The sequence below is a fragment of the Centropristis striata genome, chromosome 3, assembly GCF_030273125.1.
Source record: "Centropristis striata isolate RG_2023a ecotype Rhode Island chromosome 3, C.striata_1.0, whole genome shotgun sequence".
NCBI classification, from domain to species: domain Eukaryota; kingdom Metazoa; phylum Chordata; class Actinopteri; order Perciformes; family Serranidae; genus Centropristis; species Centropristis striata.
The window spans coordinates 41,953,838-41,977,751 of NC_081519.1; the positions used below are offsets into that span (position 1 = coordinate 41,953,838).

The 23,914-nt window shown below is 36.3% G+C and overlaps 1 protein-coding gene across 1 annotated transcript in view; it reads left to right on the plus strand.

Annotated features, from left to right (window-relative positions):
• kaznb (kazrin, periplakin interacting protein b) overlaps nt 1–23,914 on the plus strand; it is a 188,261-nt gene that overhangs the window by 38,469 nt on the left and 125,878 nt on the right. The gene's annotated exons all lie outside the window — the stretch shown is intronic.

Genomic DNA, 23,914 nt, shown 5'->3' on the forward strand with positions numbered 1-23,914 from the left:
GCAGATTTATGAGAATCTGCTACTTTTAATCTCATAAATCTGCAACTTTTTTCTTGCAGATTCACCACTTTAAACCTCATATATCTGCATTTTTTTCTTGTAGATTTGCCACTTTAATCTCGTAAACTTTTTCTCTCAAAATATTACCCCCCTCCCTCTGGTCCGTATGTTTTTTTTACACATATTCTCTCTCTGAAAGAATATTCTCTAGGGTTGAAATTTGGAATTTGCAAGTATTTCAATGAGTGTCCTATTAAGGGTTAAAAGCAAGTGATAAAATATTTTCCTCTGAGATGATAATTCATCCTCATAGTGTTGCTTTTATTTGTCCTTTTATTTATATTCCTTCTACATGTTGATGAATGTCAGATGAATCGTGACACAGTGATGCATTCGGGTCATCCATTAGCGCCACCGCGGACGTGCATGATGGATACGGATTCCTCCCGCCAGTCTCCCCGAGATATTTTCTCAGACGCAGTGTCATTGATTAAAGGGGAGGTAATTCGGCAAAAGGCCATTGCTTTCACCTCAGCTCACTTGTATGCAAGCCAGAGTGAAAGATTGTTAGCCCGCAGTCAGTTTTTCTGTTAGTCAGGAACATAGCATCGGGAGGTGATGGATGAGTGGGAACCTCAGCCGCGGATTGAGTGCCGATTATCTCCCCAAGAAGTTGTACTTGAAAAAAAAAAAAAAAGTTTGCTGGTAGTTCAATGTTAAGTGAAGCGCTCAGACACGTCAGGATGACAGATTTCTCTGCCTGTTGGCCTTGTTTGTGTCAGACGGTACACCCACAACCTTTACATGTTCTCAAGTTTTATTTCTTCGAAGGAACGCTAAAAACGGAGGCCTCTGTGAGCTGGGGGCTCGGTGCTCTGAACTGTCAGGGGACCAAACAGATCAGCAAGGGACGCTGACACGTGACTGACAGTTGCTTCTGGGATACTTTTGTTTTTCACTGAGGTTATAACCATCAAGCACACAAGAGAGATTCTGGGTCCCAAACTGGGAGCATCTGGGTTCTTAAACATGCTCAGCTCAGCCAAGGAGATTATCTTTTCACTCCGGTTTGTTATTGTAGGATTACACTTTAACTACTGTTCGGATCTTCAGCATTGTGACTACAGGCAACAGTGATTTGTTGCAGTTTTGGAAGGCACAGAGAAATGATGTTGTTCTAATAGGGCAGGGGTGGTCAACCTGTGGCTCCAGAGCCTCATGGGGCTCTTAAGGCCGCCTGCAGGGGCTCCCTGTGGCTGAGACAAAAAAATTATAAATATTTTTTTTACATTAAAATTTTCATTTATCAATGGTGTAGACCAAAAACTATTTGTATCTTCAATTGTAAAATTGTATAGCCTTTTTACAGCATATTCTTTTTTTTTTTTTTTACATTTAACCTCCTGAGACCCAAGCTTTTGTTTGGTATGTGTTGTTAGTTTCTCCTAGATGTTTTGGATTTGTAGGACCTGATAAATACAAAAACTAAGCATTGTCTTTGAACAGGAAGTAGTTTTTGAAAAAAAAATAATGGGTTCATTTTACTGTATAACGCAATTAATTCACCAGTGAATAAAACTTTTTATTTCCTTACATTTACACCCTCTCATTTGAAGAATGATAGTAAAAGTCTATTAGTTTTCAAATGAATACTTCCTGATTAGCAGAGTCGGAACTTGTTGCTAATGCTAAAAATAGTCAAACTTGCACAGAACATCAAACTACAAACATTATTAAGCACAAATACACAAGTTATAAAATCTGCCATAAAATCTGATCAGCTGTGGTACCTGGTCCACTTTTGTCTGGGTAAAAGCTGTTAATTGACTTTACCAAGATGCTGCCATCTGATTTTTACACTGATTGATGTATTGTTCTTATTCTAGAGTGCATAGTTATAGTTAAGCAGAATGAAATATAAGGTCCAGAAAACCTAAAATGAAATGTCCACATATGAGGACGCAGGGTCACAGGAGGTTAAGTCAACTAAAATGTGCTTCATAGCCTACGAAAGTCTCCGGCCCGGCACCTTAATCTTTACGTTTTGCTAACTTTGAGTTCAGTTTTGAGTTCCCCTAATAGACTAGTTTTCAAACATATATTAATAAATGCTCAATATGATGATTAATAATGTTGGTAGGCTAATTTAGACTTATTAGGCTGTTTAATTTTAGGCTCAATATAAGTTTTGAGGCTCCATTCCGCGATTTTATCTTCTTTTTGGCCAACAGTGGCTCTTTAGTTAGTAAAGGTTGCCCCCCCCCCCTGTAATAGAGGCATCAGACCAGATAACACTTCTACACTCACCTACACCTGTTCAATTGCTCATTACTGCAAATATCTAATCAGCCAATTACATGGCAGCAACTCAATGCATTTAGACATGTAGAAATGGTGAAGACGACCTGCTGGCAGTCAAAGCGAGCAGCAGAATGAGGAAGAAAGTAGATTAAAGTGACTTTGAATGTGGCCATGGTTGTGTGTATTTCACAAGCTGCTGATCTATTGGGATTTTACACACACAACCATCTCTAGGGTTTACAGAGAATGGTCCGAAAAAGAGAAAATATCCAGTGAGCTGCAGTTCTCTGGGTGAGAAAATGCCTTGTTGATGCCAGAGGTCAGAGGAGAATGGGCCGACTGGTTGGAGATGATAGAAAGACAACAGAAACTCAAATAACCACTCGATACAACCAAGATCTGCAGAAGACCATCTCTGAACACGTCCAACCTTGAAGCAGATTGACCACACTGCCACTTTATTATAGGGGTGTGCATTGGCACTGCCCTCACAATTCGATTCGATTACGATTCACCAGGTAACGATTCGATTCAATTCGATTCTACGATGCATTGCGATGCATCACAATTATACTGCACACAACAAGGGACATTTTTCGTCAGTCATGAGGCAATACAAGCAGTCAGATAGGCCTAATAACAATAGATTTTATTGGCTATATTTTGAAACGATGGCAAAATGAATCTCCTGCCTGAGTTCATCTAAGAGTAAGGAAAGAGAAATGCCTCCTCCTGCCATAAAAAAGGAACCTGCTGAGGTGAAGTTTACATCAGCTAAATGTCGACCCCTTGTCCCTGAGGTAGGGAAGACGTTAGCGCTATCCCAACTAGCTAGCTATCGCTAGTTTTCATGACGCAAAAATGTAACGTTAACGAGTCGACTTTAAATAGGCAAATACAATGGTAATTACCTATCAATAGTACTTTATATAAAAATGGTCATAGATGCTGAATCGTGCATGCCCCGCATTGCGATGCATCGCCGAATCGATTATTGTTGACACCACTACTTTATTAGGTACACCTGGCGAGCTAATAAAGTGGCCGCTGAGTGCATGTGTCCTTCTAGATTGGATGAACAAACAATTTGTAGTTTTAATTGGAGGATGTGTTGTTTCTACTTCACTCGGTACACAACACTTCAGCTGAAACTTCTTTAGCGCTTCCCGTTTAACTGCCATGTGAATTATACATCTTCAGCAGCAAGCACACGTAAATGTTCTCCAGAGAATCTAACATTTTCTCTTTAATAAAGCTTCAAAAGCTGATTAGAAAGCTTTTATTTATTTATAACTTTAGCTGCTTGTAAAGGTTGAAAGGTAATGCCTAATTGGAGATAATTAATGTGAAAGGATTCAGATTCAATAACCATATTCGATGTTGGTCTCCGATTCAATGCAACATTAGTCTCTGTACTTAATTCACCTTATCTGAGCAGCAGGATTAAGCTTTCAGGCTCCCTGTCATCACTCAGGCTACAAGAGACAGACAAAATAATTGCGACCAGATTATGCATCAGATTTCTTTGTTCTCTGAGTCTCAGAGGTCAAAGTCAAGTGTGATCTCATCCAGCATAGAGGAGCTGGGCTCATCCACAGGCTTTTGCATTCAAGGAGAGTAGCGTTTCTGCTGTCAGATGGAATATGAAATTAGTCCAGCCCTCCTTCTCTTCTACTTTTTTTAAAAGTCTGGTCTCCTGTTTCAAAGCGGCTGATTGTCTCTGATGTCCAGTATTCACTGAGAACTCTTCAAGGCTTACTCTCAGTGTTTTCTCTATTATTTATGTCAATTGAAAACATTTTCTGATACCAAATAGTTCAGTTTGTGGTAAATCAGGGTAAAAACATCATCTGATGAATTCAGCATTAAAATTTCAAGTCCACGACCACTAAAAGGCAGAAAATTAATTTAGAGGGGATTTGAATAGTTTCTCTTTGAATGCTGTCCCAGAATTGATTGCCTCATTTGTCATTTGCACAGATGAATTATTTATGTTCCCGTTGCTGTGCTGGGGTGACTAATCAAATGCATTTCAGAGGGTGTGGAAGCTGTGAATTGATGTAGTGGAACGTTGCACTGCATTAGCTACTATGGTCGAGGAGTCAGCGGGGCTAGAATAGCTGCCTGATGATGGCACGACAGAGGAGACGTTACTCGCCATAACGCGGGAATAAACGTCTTTCTGATCTGATCAACTCTTCCAGAGTGAGAAGAGGACTCTGACTTTGAATAAACTCTCAGCTGTGCAGGTTGGAAACTACAAGCAGAACAATGCAAAATCTTCTTTTTGTTCTTAAAGGAACACTCCACCGTTTTTTCATATTAAAACATGTTATTCGGTCAAGTAAGACGAGTTGATACAGACCTCTTGCGTCTCAATGCGTGCACTCAATCGCCCTGGCGCGCGGCGCCACTTGGCTAGCACTTAGCTTAGCCCAGTTCATTCATTAGGACCCAAACAGATGGACAGTTAGTAGCGACCAAACTCCTCCACGTTTTCCCTATTTAAATACAGCTACACGAGTAGTTAAACGACCAAGTATGGCGACACAAAATAAAACGTGGCGCTTTTCTAAGCGGATAAAAAGGAGAACTATAATGTATGGCGGAATAGCACTTGGGAGCACTTCGACTCGGTGCAGTAATATCATCACTTCTGAAAAATCTTCTCCCCTCAGGAGTGATGATATTACTGCGCCGAGTCGAAGTGCTCCCAAGTGCTATTCCGCCATACATTATAGTTATCCTTTTTATCCGCTTAGAAAAGTGCCACGTTTTATTTTGTGGCGCCATACTTGGTCGTTTAACTACTCGTGTAGCTGTATTTAAATAGGGAAAAACGTGGAGGAGTTTGGTCGCTTCTAACTGTCCATCTGTTTGGATCCTAATGAATGAACTGGGCTAAGCTAAGTGCTAGCCAAGTGGCGACGCGCGCCAGGGCGATTGAGTGCACGCATTGAGACGCAAGAGGTCTGTATCAACTCGTCTTACTTACCCGAATAACATGTTTTAATATGAAAAAACGGTGGAGTGTTCCTTTAAGTGCACCGCACATTCATGCACTCACACATGTATGCATTTATACAGACACCATAGGCATTTTCTTCAGGAAGCGGGGCAATTATTTTAGCACTTAGCACACCTGCCGAGCACACCTTTCAACACCATGGATGCCATTAATGCAGCATATCGTTGCCAGGTACCTGATGAAGGACTAAGGCTCCTGGAGCTCTAAAAAAAGACTTTCTCTTCAGAATGACAGCTAACCGTTAGCATGCTGAAAGGTTCTGTCAGAAAAAGCCACAGCCTCTCTGTCTCTGACTCATAGAGGAGAAACAGCCTTGACTTCCACTCAGACACGAGGTGCATTGTTGATGTTTTATATTGTCTTTGGGGAAAAGAGTTGATCAACGAATGAACCAAAGGAGAATAAATCAGCTCATGAAAACAGAGGTAAATCACAACATATATATTATAATTGGCCAAGTGACTGCTTATCATGGGTTAAAATAAATAAATTAGAATATCATAGATAGTTTATTTATGTCAGTAATTAAATTAAAAAAGTGGAAAAAACACATCATATAGATCCATTTCACACAGAATGAAACATGTCATGTCTTAATTTATTTAATTTCTTCTAATAATAATGATTATGGCTTACATTCAATGAAGACCTAAAATTCGGTGTCTCAAAAATATGTAATATTACAAAACACAAATTTTAAAAAGTATGTTCAATACTTGGTTGGGGCTATTTGACTTAAACTACTGGAAATGGACTTTCCCATGATATTCTACACTGCAAAAAAAGAAAAGTTGGGTGAACTCAAAATTTCAAGGCAACAAACTTCGAGTGAGAGCATGATTAATTTATATGAAAGCGATGAAAACAAGTATAATATTTAATTATTACTTTAATTTTGGTGAGACCCCGGGACAATTTGGAAGTGAATGTTGAAAACCAGGACATTTTAGAGTTTTACAGGTATTTTTCTGGACTCCGGACCATTGGCAGCTCTAGACCAGTTTTACTGTGGGGGCCAAGGACAGGCCAGTGTTTAATCAGAGGGGCAAATAAAAAAATAGCAAAGATGATATTCAAGCATTCAAAACCTTTATTTTAACCCTTTGTTTATTTAAAAAATCTCATTTAAGTATATTTGGAAGATACAAATACATTGATTTAAACAATGAGACTCACCAACAATAACAAATATTTTGGTACGACAATGACATTTCTCATTTTTGTGCACAATTACTTTTTTTATTTTGAAAGTGCAGTACAGTGAGAATTATCTTTTTTAATAAATACACAAGCTTTTATTGCACAATTAAACTATTATACAATGTTCACATTCTGGGTTCCTTTTGTGTACAATGACTTATTGTTTGAACAAAAAATAGGCAAGAATTGTTCCGTCGTTCATCGTTATAAATTGATCATTTTGTTATTAATTTGACGCAAGGGCCAAGGGCTCTTCCCAGTTAGAAACTGGGACAATCTGGAACCAAAAGGGACGTTCACTCATAAGAATAGAATAGAATAGAATAGAATAGAATAGCCTTTATTGTCATTGTATATATACACAACGAAATTGGAGTGCAACTCCCATTGGTGCAAAATAAGAAACTCAAAACATATATATACATACACGGGAAAAAAAAGAAAATAAATATAGAATAAATAAATAAATAAAACAAAATAGACTTTTTACATGGGCTGTGCTTAAAAATGTGTCCTCAGATATTGTTCAGCAATAATGTAAGCACAGCTTCACGGCTCTATTCATCTTGTTATCATCATTTTCTAGAAACTTCCATTCCCACAGTTTAAGTCAGGGGAAATCCTACCTTGTTTATTTATATTAACATTTATAATTTATACAGCACACTTCATACTCAATGTGCATTTCAACTGACAGTTTATCTTCTTCCTCTTCTTTGCCGCCTCATCGTCTCAAAGAGGCATAATCTTTACATAGAGTCACATAAAGTTCAAAAGAAAGCTCGACTGTGAGTGTGAGCAGAAATGAAACTGAAAAGTTTCACAGGAGCCAGAAATCATAGCAGATTGTGTCAGAGCAGCGAGCTGCCAGTTCAGTCATTTCAATTACAAAGTTGGCAGATCTACCGTAATTCATTATTGACCACAGAAGAATTAAAGGAGCAATATGAGCCTGCGCCCAAAGTAAAATAGATTTGGAGGCTGGATTAATGATCCGGTGAGATTTGAGTTCTCCTGCAGTTATTAGAGAGAAATTGGATCAGTTCAGATCTGATACATAATAAGCTGATAAACTATTTAAAAAAAGGAGACAGAAAGATATCTAGTGTGGGGAAAAGGAAGACATAGGTGGTCCAGGGATTGCAGCAAAAATTCAGCCGCATCCTGAAATTGATCCATAATTTCTGTTATTTCTATTCAACCATTCTGAGTCTAAAAGCCTCCAGGAGAGGCAGGTTATCATCTATAAGATCCTCGTCTTTGTTTGCTAAGTATCTTTGGGTGTTTTAACACAAAGAAACCACAGCTTTCATCTCGAGCCTCATTTTGAGATCTTTTTTTTTTTTTACCCTATTGTATGGAAAGCAGTCCAGCCCTAATCTTCTGCATCTATTTCAATGTCACTTCCTTTGTTATACAGTGAGAGCTGAAGTGGGCCGGACTTCAAAGAGCTGGGGTTCCTTTTTTTTTTTTTTCAGTTTCAGCCCATAGTCATCTCTCAACCAGTTTTCACATTTCAGCCCACTCAGAAACACCGGGGGAACAAAAAGATTAATGAGTGTGCATGAGAATGACCGTACTGGAGCCGACTGCAGAGAAGATTTTAACCCATAAGAACCTATGGTGACACACGTGTAACAAACACTTTAAATCTTCTAGAATCTCCCATATTCAGCTTTATGTTTCACCTTAATTAATTAAGTCCCTAGCAAGACTGTGTGACTGTGACAAGAAGTGACTTTTCCAAAATATGTGGCTGTGACTGGAAACAGAAATGTTAAAAAGTAGCTAATTTCAAAAAGCTTATTTTTGTTTAAACCCATTTAACGATTCTAATTCTAATCTAAGTACATTTGACCAAATATAAACAAAAAATAATAATAATTAGATATATGTGGTGGAGATGCAAAGAAAAAGGCAAATTTGTGTTTCTGTAAGCAGAAAAGGTGTCTAGTTTATTTATTTTAAAATAAGAAATATCATCAACATAACTTCCATAAGTGCCAAATGTAGCATATATGTCATATCACAGATCTTTGACATTTAGGGATAGTATTTTTTTATTAAAACATCATCAATGTGTTCTATGTGGTCCACTTGGTCTGTGGTATATCCCCCATAATGTTCCTTTAACCCATTGACGCCTAAAACTGCCTGTAAAACCTCTGGGCGATTTTAAAATAAGCTCCTAAAACCTGAAGTTTTTCTGGAAATTCAACAGAAGTGTCAACGCTTTTACTAAATAATAGATTTTTCAGCCTCTGTAGCAGATAGAAATTAAATAAGTAAATAATTAAAAAAGTATTTGAGCTTATACAAATACTACAAAACAACGTATCCGCTTTCCAGGCTTCAATGGGTTAAGGATAAATAGGTCTGGGTTCTTATGGGATAAAACACGTCTGTCACAGTTGATGATTAGCAAACCTGAGTGCAGGGACAAAATGACGGCAGATTTATATTTCCTGATATAGCATGACAGACGAGATTGTTTTCTAAATGCCACGAGGCAGACGCTTTTATTTCTGTGTTGTTCCCAGACCTCGTCACATTATCACACACACACACAATCTCACATCCAATCAGACAAAAGCTATTTTTGTCAATAAAGGAGGCATCAAACTTTCACTGTGAATATTTTCTAAGATGACAATATGGCCTCCGTCAGATGAAATGATGCATGCCAGATTGTGAGACTTCATCATCCTCCAACCTCTCCAGGAACCATCTGTTGATGCGGTTCAGGATGTTTAAGTCTGCCATGTGTTTTGGGTCATTCGCATGTTTCTATGGAAACCCAGAGCTCTGTCACAAAGCTGATCCGGATCACTACACGCATCTTTCTGCCCAACAAAGGTGCTCACCTCAATTTCAGGGGGAGTTTGGGTGATATGAAAAGGCCTCTCTCGCTGTCAATCTCCTCCTGAGTGACGGGCTGTTTGTGCTCTCTGCAGCCCTTTTGTTGTGCGGTTGTTTGTGTCTGGCTGATGTGGATAAGTGTCTTCTGGGATCGGCTCACGCGCAAGTGTGTGGGTCAGTGCAGAGGCGGCTCAAGACTATATCTGCCAAGATCCTGGAGAGATTTTCACCACCAGACATGTGAGCCCACCCACCAGTTTATTCTGTTCTGACTAGGGATGAGAGTAGTTAAATTAATTAATGGTCATTAAGAATTTGGTTGATCACTCAACATGAGCCTTTGCTCTGTTTTATTTTTTGTTTTTATTTGTTCTTTGTGGTTTTTTAAAATTAAGATTAATTTTAAAATTGAGATTCATTTTAAAACCCACTTTTATTTACAGTTTTTTTTTTTTTTACCCAGCATGAGACTCACTTTGTTTTCGCTGTCTTAAAGGGCTCTATAAATAAAGTTGATTTGATTTGATTTGATCACATGGAATTTTTAATTGATCCGTATTTTGTCTAATTCCTATGACTGTGCATCAGGACTCACTGAACTGAAACATGGCGGAGCGTTCAGTTCTGCGGCCGTACGTGAAGTCAAGTCAAGTCAAGTCAATTTTACTTATTTAGCCCAAAATCACAAATCACAAATTTGCCTCAAAGGGCTTTGCAGACTGTACATGGTATGACACCCTCTGTCCTTAGAGCCTCACAGCGGCCAGGGAAAAACTCCTCAAATAACCCTTTTAGCAGGGGCGGCTGTGGCTCAGTTGGTAGAGTAACCACCAACCGAAGGGTTCGATCCCTGACCGTCGCAGCCTACATGTCGAAGTATCCTTGAGCAAGACACTGAACCCCAAATTGCTCCCGATGCTGCGTTCATCGGTGTGTGAATGAATTCCCAATGGTGGCAGGTGGCACTGTTTAGGGTAGCCTCTGCCACCAGACTAGAAAAGTGCTATATAAGTGCAGGTCGATTTACCATTACCATAACAAACCTCAGGGAGAGACAGAGGAGGGATCCATCTCCCAGGACGGACAGACGTCAATAGATGATCAACAGAGTAGAATAGAGAGACAGAGAGAGGGAGGAGTTCTGGGAGGGCCACAGCAGCAGGTGGTGAAGCTCCACTATTGGCCAGTAGTGATGGTGAGTGTAGAGGGGACCAGGAGAGGAGCATTCCCATCTGGGGCCGAACCAGATCCACAGCAGTGAGACCAGCAGTAGTGATGCAGCTCCACACCGTGTGGAAGAGAGAGCAGAGAAAAGTGCGAGTACTCTGGGAATACATACGTTAATACACAGGACAAGATGTTACTGTCCGTTGTACTATAGTCCTCGGGAGTGGACACAACCCGTCCACACCACCACTGCTAGCACCATATGTCCCCTCACCAACAACTAAGGCTGTGTCGAGCCCATTGACGTAGTCACCATGACGTCACCCATTGGTTTGTGGACTTGCCCGTTGGAAGCAGGAATACAGGAAGCAGACCATATTTGGACTGTGGAGGAGGAGAGGGATCTGATCACTGACTACAGCCTCTCTACACCTCAACCTGACTGAGAGAAGCTGCTGCTAATTCATGTTAGCATTAACTGGAGCATTAACTGGGATGTTAGTTTTGGCTAGCAAAAAAACAAAAACAAAATGTATCTTTCTTACCTCAGAAAACTGAGCAGCGACTCCTTGGAGTGTCTGTTAGTCCAACCAAACACTGAACAAGACATTTAATGAACAAAACGTTCAAATAAACTGTCATTAAGTGAAAATACAGTGGAAGGGTCAAAGTTATGAGACCAAATCGGTAAACGGCCTCTTTTCTATCTATATAACATTATATATAACTTTATTGACTCGTTGCCGTGGATACGCATTGTTCTGCTTCTCTCCTGGTGACGGCTCGCCTTGTTAGTGACCTGTCACTGAGAATTAAGTTGGATTAAGCTACAGTTTGCAAACTGAAAGTTGCAATGACAATTATAAAGCACAGAGACATACAAGAATATTAATTTGAGCAAAACTAGCTTACTGTAGCAAACCTTGCTAACATGAATTACTAGCTTTTATTCTGCCCAACTTACTGTGGAAACTAACGTCACGCCTCTTCCAGGGGTGCTAAAACATCTGGTAACGCTTTATAATAAGGTCCTTAATAACCATTAATTAACAAGTAATAAGGCATTGTTCTCACTTTAGATCCGGTAGTTGCAAAAAGCATAGTTAACTTATAGTTAACTTATAATAGATGAGCAATAAAGTATATTTTAATATCAATAAGCAAACAAAATAAGATTAATAAAGGCATGGCAAAGACATAATGGGTGGGTCATGGGTGTTTGTAATGCCATTATTAACACTTATATAAGCTTATAAACACACAATAATGTTAATAAGCATCTTGTAAGGACTTACAAGGGCCTTATTACTTGTTAATTAATGGTTATTACAAGGACCTTAATATAAAGCGTTACCGAAATTTCTGCAAATTATAGAGAACAGTACAAAGAAAATATATTTACCTTGAAAGTGCCAGAAAATCAAAATCCAGTAAATTAAATAAAATAAAACAACAACAACAACAACAACAATAATAATAAATATATAAATAATAGAAATAAAAAAACTCAGATATGTAAATGGTTTTGGGAAAGATATAAATAAATAATAATGGTTCTCATAATAATGGGTCATGGGTGTTTGTAATGCCATTATTAACACTTATATAAGCTTATAAACACACAATAATGTTAATAATGCATCTTGTAAGGCCTTATTACTTGTTAATTAATGGTTATTACAAGGACCTTAATATAAAGCGTTACCAAACATCTTTTATTTTGCCCATGTATGTTAAAAAAATGAATCGATTAATTGATCGTTAATGGTAATAATTAATGCTCAAGTTAGCAGGTTTCTTCCAAACGCCCATCCCCAGTTCTGACTCATTTAGAGAAAAGAAAACTGATCTATTAGTCCATTATTTAGCATTCATGCTCAGGTGAGCCGCCGTGTGTTTGCAGCTGGAGTCGCCTCTACAGGATTGAATAATTCATGAGAAAACATTACTTGTGTGTGTACACATCAGACATAAAGGGACGTTAACATGACGTAGAGCGACATGGCCGCTCCTTTTGTTCCCCTCGTCTCAAACCTGTCGGCTCAGCCTCCTGAACACGGTCCGGCTCGTCTTGTTTACTCTAAACCTCCTCTCAAGCCTTTCATCAAAGGCAGAATTTCTGCAGAGACGAGGAGAGTGTGGAATCAAAGATGGGATACTTGTTATCAAAGCCATTGAGTTCCCTGTTGACCTTAGACGAGATTTAAATGCTCCCTGCCTCCACAGCTTGTGGGGTGGTGCAGGAAATATAAATGACTCTCCTTCTATCTGATTCTCTGCCAGAAGCAATCGCTCGGAGCAGTCGGGCCACGCGGGCATCTGGCCCAGAGCTGCTCTGAGCACCTATTTTTAATTTATATTTTTTAACTAACACACACACACACACACACACACACACACACACACACACACACGCATTCTTGTACTTCTATCTTTGTGAGGACCCTCATTGTAATAGTGAATTTCCTATCAAGGTTATAATAGTTTTGGATTTTTCATTAGTTTTAGTTTCAATTTTGTTGTGAATTTTTGCTTTGAGTTTTTGGGTCATTTTGTCTTTTTTTTTGTCATTTTGTGTCTTTTTTTTGGTCATTTTGCGATTTTTTTGGTCATTTTGTGTCTTTTTTTGTCATTTTGTCTTTTTTTTGTCATTTTGTCTTTTTTGGGTCATTTTGTGTCTTTTTTGGGTCATTTTGTGTCTTTTTTGGGTCATTTTGTGTCTTTTTTTGTCATTTTGTGTTTTTTTGTCATTTTGTGTATTTTTTTGTCATTTTGTGTCTTTTTTTTGTCATTTTGTGTATTTTTTTTAGGTCATTTTGTGTCTTTTTTGGTCATTTTGTGTCTTTTTGGTTTATTTTGTGTCTTTTTTTTGGTCATTTTGTGCCTTTTTTGGTCATTTTGTGTGAGAAGTGAGGACCGGCCGAAATGTCCTCACTTTGCAAAAAAGTCCTCACTCTGTTGGATTAAAAACGTGTTCTGGTCCTCACTATGTAGGAAGGACAAGAACACACACACACACACACACACACACACACACACACACCCAGGGTTTTTATTTTACTTGACTGCAGCACCTTCACTTGACCATTGATAATTTGACTGCTTAATTAGTTTTCATGATCTTGGAAAACTCTGTTACTGTTACTCTGTTTCATTCATTTATGATAATACAGCCTTCAAATAATATTTCACAATATTTTATTGATAACTGTATTCTTGAGGATATGACAAAATACTGAAATATCTTTTTTGTTTCAAGAATAGACAACTGCAACAAAAGAAGTTTTATATGTCAGTCAAATAATCTCAGATCTTGTAAACAGCAATAGTAACAAACACAAAGACTCGGATAATGCATAGACAAATTCAAAGATAGATTGAGAAGTAAAACATATTGGAATATAACAATTTAGGGGGGAATGGCTATTAAAGAGGGGGGAAAAAAGCAGCATTTAATAAATAATATAATTTTTTTTTTTTTAAAGAATCTGTGTTAGAGATGAGGAAAAACAACTACAGCTGTGAATTTCTTAATCAGGACAAAATGACATGTAGGGCTGCACAATTAATCAAAATTATATGGAAAGCGCAATATGCACTATTGAAATATCCAATTTAAAGTCGGTGCAATATTTTTTATTCTCTCTGGCTTTCGATTCGCAAGGTACTTGTATTTTCTAACGCTCAAACACAAACATTTTGATTTTTTATGATGATGTTTTATTGTTTATCTTCAGTTCATTTTAATTGCTGTATTTATTATCGACTGCTATATTTATATTTGTACAGCATTTTGGTCAACTGAGGTTGTCTTAGCTTGTTTGCGCTATATAAACTTGACTTAGAGGCAAAATATGTGTCAAAATACTGTTCTGAATTAATTATCATGGTGCTGCAGACATGTGCATGCAGACTACAAATTGTATTCTGCAGACTTAAAAAAAACATTTTTTTTAGTATAAGTTCTTGCAAAATATCCCACCATGGTCATTTTAATATATTTTTAAATTAAAATTAAAATAATGATGCAAAAAATGATGAATGTTGTGAGTCATATCATACCATTGCAATGTCAGTCAAAATAATCCCAATTATATTATTTCCACGTTGTGCAGCTCTAATGACATGTTCAAGATTTGTTTTGTTTACTATTTAATTGGGTACTAAATCTTTATTTTTCTCTCTCTGGGGGTTTTTACCATGATAACAAACAACACAAATGACTCAACACCCAGAAACAACACATGAAATCACATTATTTGGATCATAAAGCGATCTCCTGCTGATTTAATTTTAATGTAATATTGTAAACGTTGCCGTGTTGGTGATCTCCCGCCACACAGTCTTGTAATCTCGTCGTGCACAGTAATCTGGAGTAATGCAATTAAACAAAGAGGCGATCTGGTTGTAATCCCACCATGTAAATCAGGTTTAGGAGCTGCAGGGTGTTATAGACCTCGTAGTGCTGGGGATTAGCCCCTTTACCACCATTACACCTGTCTCATGGGTCCAGAGACTCTCTGTCCTGCTGCCCTGTGGAGGGAACGCCACCAGGTGGTCATTACAATAACACACTCAGATTACTTTTAACTGCTATTATCCAAAAAGACACAATGTTTGATTTTGGTTTGTTATAATTATTCAATTTAGGTGCATCTCAATAAATTAGAATATCATGGAAAAGTCAATTTCCAGGAGTTCAAGTCAAATTGCCCTGTAGAACCTGATAATGTAATAAATTCCCGTTAATGTAATAAAAATCTGCACTTGAGTCCAGTGAAAATGTAATAAAACCTGATAAAGTAATAACTTCCCGATAATGTAATACACTTTTAACCAATAATGTAATAACCTCCCATTAATGTAATACTTTATTACATTATTGGTTAAAAGTGTATTACATTATTGGGAAATGCACTTTAGTACATTATTGGGAAGTTATTACATTATCAGGTTTTATTACATTTTCACTGGACTCAAGTGTAGTAAGTAAGTAAGTAAGTAAGTAAGTAAGTAAGTAAGTAAACTGTATTTATATAGCACCTTTCACAGACAGAAGTCACAAAGTGCTTCACATAGAAATCATACACATAACATAAAAATGTACATGTACAAGTTTTAAAAGACCAAAACAACAGCAATTTAAACAACCATAGCAGTCCCAAAACAATTAATCAAAAGCCTGAACAAAAAAAAAATGTCTTCAGTTGGCTTCTAAAAGTGACAACAGAATCTACCGTGCAGACTTTTATTACATTAAGGGGAATTTATTACATTATCAGGTTCTACAAGCCCCAACCAAGTAGAGTGCATATAGATGGACATACTTTTCAGAGGCCAACATTTCCATATTTAATATATTTTTTTAAATTGGTCTTTTGTAATATTAAAATGTTTTTGAGACTCTGAATTTTTTTTATTGATTGATTGATTGATTGATTGATTGTCTTTATTTCGAACATGCAAGCAATAAAAAAAAACAAGTTCAAATATTAACAGATGAATAAAAAAAATAATTTAAAAAAAAGCAAAAAAATTGAAAAAAAAACAGACACTTTCTGCAAGCTCGAAAGGGGGTAGGAAGAAGTAAAAAAACGTATCTAGTCCTACACTCAGTATATACATACATATATGAATAATCAATATAGTCACATACAAATATTATAAATAATTATATATATACATATACTATAAACAATTTATACTACATTGTGAATACCTATACATGTATATTGTAAATTACTATATATATAAACATTATAAACATAAATACAATTACCATGTATATTACAAAATTACAGTCTACATATGTCCATGTATATGTCCATAAATAAATGAATGAAGACATGAAATGTTTCATTCTGTCTGTAATGGATCTATATAATGTGTTATATCATTTTTTGAATTGAATTACTGACATAAATAAACTTTCTATAATATTATAATTTATTGAGAAGCACCTGTATTTCATTCTGTTGGCATCAGCTAAGCTCCTTTATTTAAACCCATGATAAACAGTCACTTGACCAATTATAATATTTATGTTGTGATTTAGCTACTTGGTACAATACAGTCGGTTAATAATCGTTATAATTAGAAGAAATTAATTAAATTAAGACATGAAATGTTTCATTCTGTGTGAAATGGATCTATATGATGTGTTTTTTCCACTTTTTTAATTTAATTACTGACATAAATAAATAAATCCATGATATTCTAATTTATTTATTTTAACCCATGATAAGCAGCCACTTGACCAATTATAATATTTATGTTTCTTTTCTACTTTTTGAATTTGATTACTGACAGAAATAAACTTTTATATGATATTCTAAATTATTGAGATGCACGTGTATTGTACTCAATTTTTCTTGAATTTCCCTGCTTTTTAGCAATTGAACCACTAATTCTAGGCAGTAAAATAGTAATAATATGTTTGATATATTTCTTGTTTAATGGGTTTACTGGTATGAAATATCAGTTATGGAGCGTAAAATAGTGTATGATGGTGGAGGCTGGATATATATTGTGGAACAGATGTATTGAATTGTTTTATTTACACCTGACACATGATTAGGTTTCTAAATCACTGGGTTTTAATAGTATTTTTTAATTAGCATTTTTAACATGAAAAAACAAGAAAACAGGTTTTGTTCTATTATTATAATCGGGGAAATTAATTAACTTGGTGAGGGGAAAAAAATGTTCGTCTCAGTGTGATTTTAATAAGTTTTACCATTCTTATGAAAACACTCACAGCAGCATGTGCACTAATTGTTAAAGCTTAATTACAACCCAGATGCCAGAAAAGTTGGTATGTTGTGTGAAATTTTAATAAAATCAACATGCATCAAATTCATACATGAGTGTATATTCACAACTGCAAAGCTCCATCACTTTCAAGATGAAATATATAATGTTTTGCTCAGTTTTCAATAAAAAGGATACACAAATTATCTGCTTTATTTACATTTTAGACTACATCCCAACTTCTTTGTAAGCTGGGTTGTATTTATGAACTGTGTCAAAGAGTCAGGGTCAGCTTTTCTGCACATTTTCAAATTAAATATAATTCTGGCAGATTCTCAAAAAATGTTGAAATGTGTCACAAAAAGCTTTTCATTTGCATTTAGAGATTTTTAAAAGTGTATTGATACACTGACCTTCATCATGTTTTATTTTCTCTGTCGTGTTAGAAATGAGCAAAAATATCACCTCAAATACTTACCTTACCTTTAGAGAAAAAGTATCCAGGATATATAATATACACTGTAAAAAAACAACAACAGTAAAAAAAAAAAAACAGTAAAAACACTGGCAGTAAAGTTTCCAAATGGATACCATAAATTTACAGTATATAACTGGATCACAGAACTACATACAATATCTATAAAATTACAGAGTAAATCTTACAGTCAAAATTAATTAAAATTCAGTATAATATAGTTGATAGTTGCCCATCATACTGTAAAATGACATACATATTATGTCAAAAAACATTAAAAATCAGATACCATTCAGGTTAATCCCTGTAATTTTACAGTATTAATATTTTTCTATCTATTGTTTTTTTGTTTTACTTTGTTTTGTTCTTTGTTTTAGTGGTAATTTGTCTTGTCTGTTTTGTTTTTTTTATCTAAGAATCTGGGCATGTAAACCCTCGTTAATGTATGTGTCATGTTAATTCTAAAAACCCAATAAATATAATTTTCAAAAAAATAATAATGTTACAGTATTAAAACAACTGTAAAGAAAACATGGGTCAAACTCCAAACCTGAGAGTTAATCTGGTTTCTTTTCACTTTAGTTGAGCCGTGAATGTTTTGTTTACAAACAGTCAGCAAAAATTTCTGCACGGTACGTCTTTAATAACAGAGTTTTAACTTTCCAGTGCGAGACTCATAAGCTGCCTCTGCTGTAGCTGCTGTTACTCTGCATCACACAGTAAACACATGTGTGGATAATTATAAGTTGCTTTAGCTCCACAGTGATTTCCTTGCTAGCAGTTGGCAGGTAAAGGCTACATATAATCATGTATGATTACCTGTTCTGAGAGACCCTACAGTCACATCTTAGGTATAAATGCAGACTTTAATGTGAAAACCTGCAGGGATTCACCTTCCCTGTCTCATATTTAGTCATTTTAAATGTGTTTACTTTGTGCTTTGGATGCATCATGCTCCACTCGGCCCTAATCCACACGGTTCCTGCTCAGTTTGCCATCATATACACTGCAAAAAAAAAGAAAAGTAGGGTGAACTCAAAATTTCAAGGCAACAAACTTCAATAAAATTTTAAGTTGGACAATTAAACTAAATATTTTAAGTTTTGTTTTTGAGTTTGCTCAACTCTGAATTCAGATTTTTGTCAACTCAACTGTAAATTGTTCTAACTTATAATTTTACATTGTAATAACTTAATCTTTACTTGTGCTAAATGCTGCAATGTGCTGAATTGGCACGATTGTAACGGCGCTATGAAATGTCAGCTAATGTTGCGACCACAATTTTGAGTTAGCATTGATACGCTAATGGCTACTCTTGTAGCTGTAACAAGCAGCGCCGCTAGCATCAGTTAGCCGCTAGCATTAGTTAGCCGCTAGCATTAGTTAGCCGATAGCTTTCGCTATTGACCGAATTTCACCGCTTTCCCGCATTTCACAACAAAGAAATAAGAGTTATCAGAACTATTGTCCCTTGTTGTGAACCCCAACTTAAAGATATAAGTAACAACAACTCACCAACTTGTTTTTGAGCAGACAACTGGCTTCCTTTGTTGTGCTAACTTACATTATTGCCCTAAATGTCAATAATTCATATTTCCAAGTTTTACCAACTTAAATCACTGTTTTAGGCCAAAAAATACAAGTTGGCTTTTTTTGCAGTGTATATATTAACACTCCTCTGCTTCGTCTCATCACTTCCTGGGAACAAGACGACATGCTCGATGCATAAAGAGGCCACACATATTGAAAAGGAAAGATTTGCAAAGGAAGCACGGCAAAGTGTAAACGTAGGAAATAGGATCAGAAATGTCAAACACAAATGCTCATAATGAAAACCCTGATTTCAGTATGTTTCTATAAGCCTGTTATTAAAAATGGAAGCAGCAGTGATTGTGCCGTGTACGTCTTCTTGTGTAATGAATCATGTTCTTAATGTGCTTTCCTGTTCTTTCCCGGCCTTGTTAGTATTCATGATTACAATTGCTCTCCTACTCTGAATCCTCTTACGCTCTCCTGCCGTTCTTCATGTATGAGTTTGTTAGTGTGTGATGCCGGCTGGTTGCAGCACTTTGCTCTGCCTGGATGCTCCACTTATTGCAGTTTGACTGCTTCACTGAGAACACGTTTCCAGGGATCGCGGCCGAAAGACTATCAGCATGCATAATCATGCATCACTGTTGCCAGATTACTGAATCTTAACTTTTTTTTTTACAATTCCCAGAAGAGCAATTCTGCTCCGTCATGAATCTTTGTGATTTTTTGGTGAGCAGATGGTATTTTAATGAACTCCATAGAAGATATTTTAATGTGTACTTGTCCTCTTGCAACCCTGACACAAACTGCCAGACAGGTGCTTTTAGAAAGAGCTGTAATTGTTATTCTTTGGAGGCAAGGTGACACTCCACATTTCTGTTGTGCATTGTGAATCACCCACAGAGTCACATTTGAGGTTTAAATTCACCATATTTTATCATTCAAACATGAATCATGAATGAAAATGTGGCATTAGCATCTACTTCATTCTGTGCTCCCAGGATGCTAGTAAATGTTCTGTTTAAGTCATCTCAAGATAAAAATATTCAGTTTTTTTTTAGTATGGACATTTACATTTTTATTACAATATTTATTTTCAGGTTTCCAAAAACTTTCACCAGGTTTCTGCAAAATGAGACTCAGCAGGTTTCCAGTTTGTCACACTGAAACCAGTTCTGCTTGTTTACCGTGCAAGAAACTGCAGCAGCGTGGTTTATTTGAAGCATAGCTGTTTTGAAAATGGACCTCCAGTGGAACAATCTGAGAGCTTTGGCTCCAAATGCCTTAAAGCACTGCTTCTTTTTTAGTTTTCCCATTTTGTTTTTAGATGTCTAGTTTTTTTTAGCTTTACATCAAACTGTGTCACAAATTAAAATCTTGGATGATAACAGTAAAGTCAGTGAATGTGAATAGATTTTTACAAGTGAATGCCCATTTTATAGCACAGATACACGCTCACCCATAGAGTTGGAATGATTTTGTTTTCAGACACAATCGTCTGTTAACTGTGGATTCATTTTCATTGTGATATGTTTGGAAGAGATTGGTTAGTAAAGTTTTGAGAAGATATACACTGCTGCTCAAAAGTTTGAGGTCACTTAGAAATGTCCTTATTTTTTAAAGTGAAAAAAAAAAAAAATAACTAGAAAATTTCCTCTGGGGAAATTCTGAAAGGGCTACTGCTACTGCCGGTATGTGTACACTATGATGAGATTCTTCAGAGATTTCAAACTATGCCCTTTAACCTCAAAATGTGTGTGTGTGTGTGTGTGTGTGTGTGTGTGGGTGTGTGTGGGTGTGTGTGTGTGTATCTGTAACTGTAATCACATCAAAGATCAAAGGCAATCAGATCAAAGCAATCAACAGAATTAACTGGCACCTGTTCCGGCTCAGTGACAGCAGAGGTGGACAGACTGGAATTTCTGTCCTCGAACAGAAAGCATTTTTGGCAAAACCATAATACCCATCATTGATCCGACTTCACTTTGAGCGTCCTGAGTTCTTCCTGAACGTCTACATATGTTTGTTTTTTTAAGAAAAATGAAGAAATAGCTTTGTTAGAGCGAGTAAAAAAACTTACATCTCCCTTCTTCCTAAATCTTCCTGTGTTTTTAATATGGGAGCCATTGAGGCTGTTGGTGCGTGTTGGTGGATCATCTGTGCGTCCTACGCCCAAACTATAACTCTGACAGCTTACGTAGACTTACGTCGCGAAAAATTCGTATTCTGTAGAGAAAAGTAGTAGCACACCTATCCCGATCAAACCGCACGTTTTGATATATAATTTGTCCTGCAACTCTTCAAGTTGATTAGTAGGACTAGTAGCGGGACGAAATTGCGTCCGGAAGAGGAAGAAGAAAAAATCCACAGTATAACAGTAGTGCTCGGTGCGATTGCCCCGAGGCCCTAATAACAGACATACAGTCTAGACTAGTGTTGAAAGGCTTGTTAATCATTAAAACACCTGAGCGTTATGTAAGCACAGCTGAAATCTGTTTTGTGCCAATTTGAGACGCAATAAAATTGTCCTTCCTCAGGCTGGTTGAGTAACTAGAGGTAAAATTGGAGATTTGTAAAGGTTAAAATTATTATTTCAACCCTTGTCAACGTCTTTACTATATTTTTGATTCATTTTGTAACTCATTTTACGTATAAAACAGTTTGTTATCATGACATTTTCGGGATGACCCCAAACTTTTTGAGCATTAGTGTTCACTTTATCTGTCAATAATAAATCACATTGTCACAATCATTTCATGGAAAGAGGTAAAAAAGAATATTTTATTACGACTTTATGGGCGACCATGTATTTAGATTGTACATACAAGGTGGACATTGATCAGTTTGCCATTAGTGCTTCAACTAAAGATTATTTCCTTTATTGCATTATTGATTAATAATTGTGTCTATATAATGTAAAAAACAACAACAACAACAAAAACAACACAGAAAAATGTCTTCCCAATTCCCTAAAGTTTTCCCCTCAAAATAAGGGAGAAAAAATATTCAGTTTAACATGGTATAGACGGAGAAAGCAGAAACATCAATATTTCAGAGGCTGAAAACAAATAATCTGCCATTTCTGCATGAAAAATTACTTCAATAATTAATCAATTATCAAAATAGTTGGTGATTATTTTTCTGTCCTTCAACTCATCGAGTTATTGCAGCTCTGGTTGTCATAAATAATATAATAATATATTATTATTATTATTATTATTATTATTAGTAGTAGTAGTAGTAGTAGTATTCATAAAAATAATAATAATAATAATTATAATAATAATAATAGTAATATATTTGAGCTTGTGACTCAAGTTAGTTGAGAGATCATTGCAACTAATGATTATTTTGTTGTGCATTGATCTACCAATTATTTAATTGATTAATCATTTGGTAATATTGATAAATGCTGTTAACATGCTAACGTTTAGCTCATTTAGCTCAAAGCACAGCTGAGCCTCACAGAGCTGCTAGCATGACTGAAGTATGCTTTCAACACAACGATCAGACACTTTGCACACCCACCGTCCACAACAACCTCCTCCCTGTGCGGTAACATTTGAAAAATCATGCAAGCAGCAATTATATTCCTTTTCAAGACATCTATGGCAAAACACACAGTACAAGCAGTACAGGGAGAGTAGTACAACATATAATAAAACTGTAGAAATTATAGTGAAGCAGAAAATGGATAAATCTTGTTTCAAATAAAAGGGAAAAACCTCAACAACTTAGCAATTGTATGAATGTTTTTTTGATTATTTAACAGTATTTATTTTAATGTGTGTTCCATCACATTGTTTGGATTATATAGAGCAGTAGTTCTCAACCTTTTTGAGTCGCGACCCCCAATTTAACATGCATGTTGTCCGTGACCCCCGCTCACTGAACAGAATCTCACATGCACAGTTCAGATCACCCAAAAAAGAAACAAAATGACCAAAACAAAGTAAACAAAATGACCAAAAAAGACACAAAATGACAAAAAAAAGACACAAAATGACCAAAAAAAAAGACACAAATTGACCAAAAAAGGAAACAAAATGACTAAAAAAGAAATAAATTGACCACAAAATGATCAAAAAAGACACAAAATGACCTAAAAAGACACAAAATGACCAAAAAAAGACACAAATTGACCAAAAAAGACACAAAATGACCAAAAAAAGACACAAATTGACCAAAAAAGACACCAAATGACCAAAATAGACACAAAATGAGCCAAAAAATAAACAAAATGACCAAAAAAAGACACAAAATGACTAAAAAAAGACACAAAATGACCAAAAAAACTAAAACATATTAACACATAAACACTTTAACACAGTGGAGACAGAGCTGACTTCCAAAATGATTTGGCGACCCCCAGAAATCATCTTGCGACCCCAATTGGGGTCCCGACCCCATGGTTGAGAATAGCTGATATAGAGAGTTGATACATCTCAGCAGGTGGAGGGAGGAGAACATCTTGTATATTTATCAAAAGTTATGCAATAGCGACCAGAGGACGTAGCAGCTGTGTGCTCTGTATTTCAGAATAAGAGCCCTTGACTGTACTCTGCAGCTCTCTGCATCACGTGTCTCTGTGCTGAGGCTCG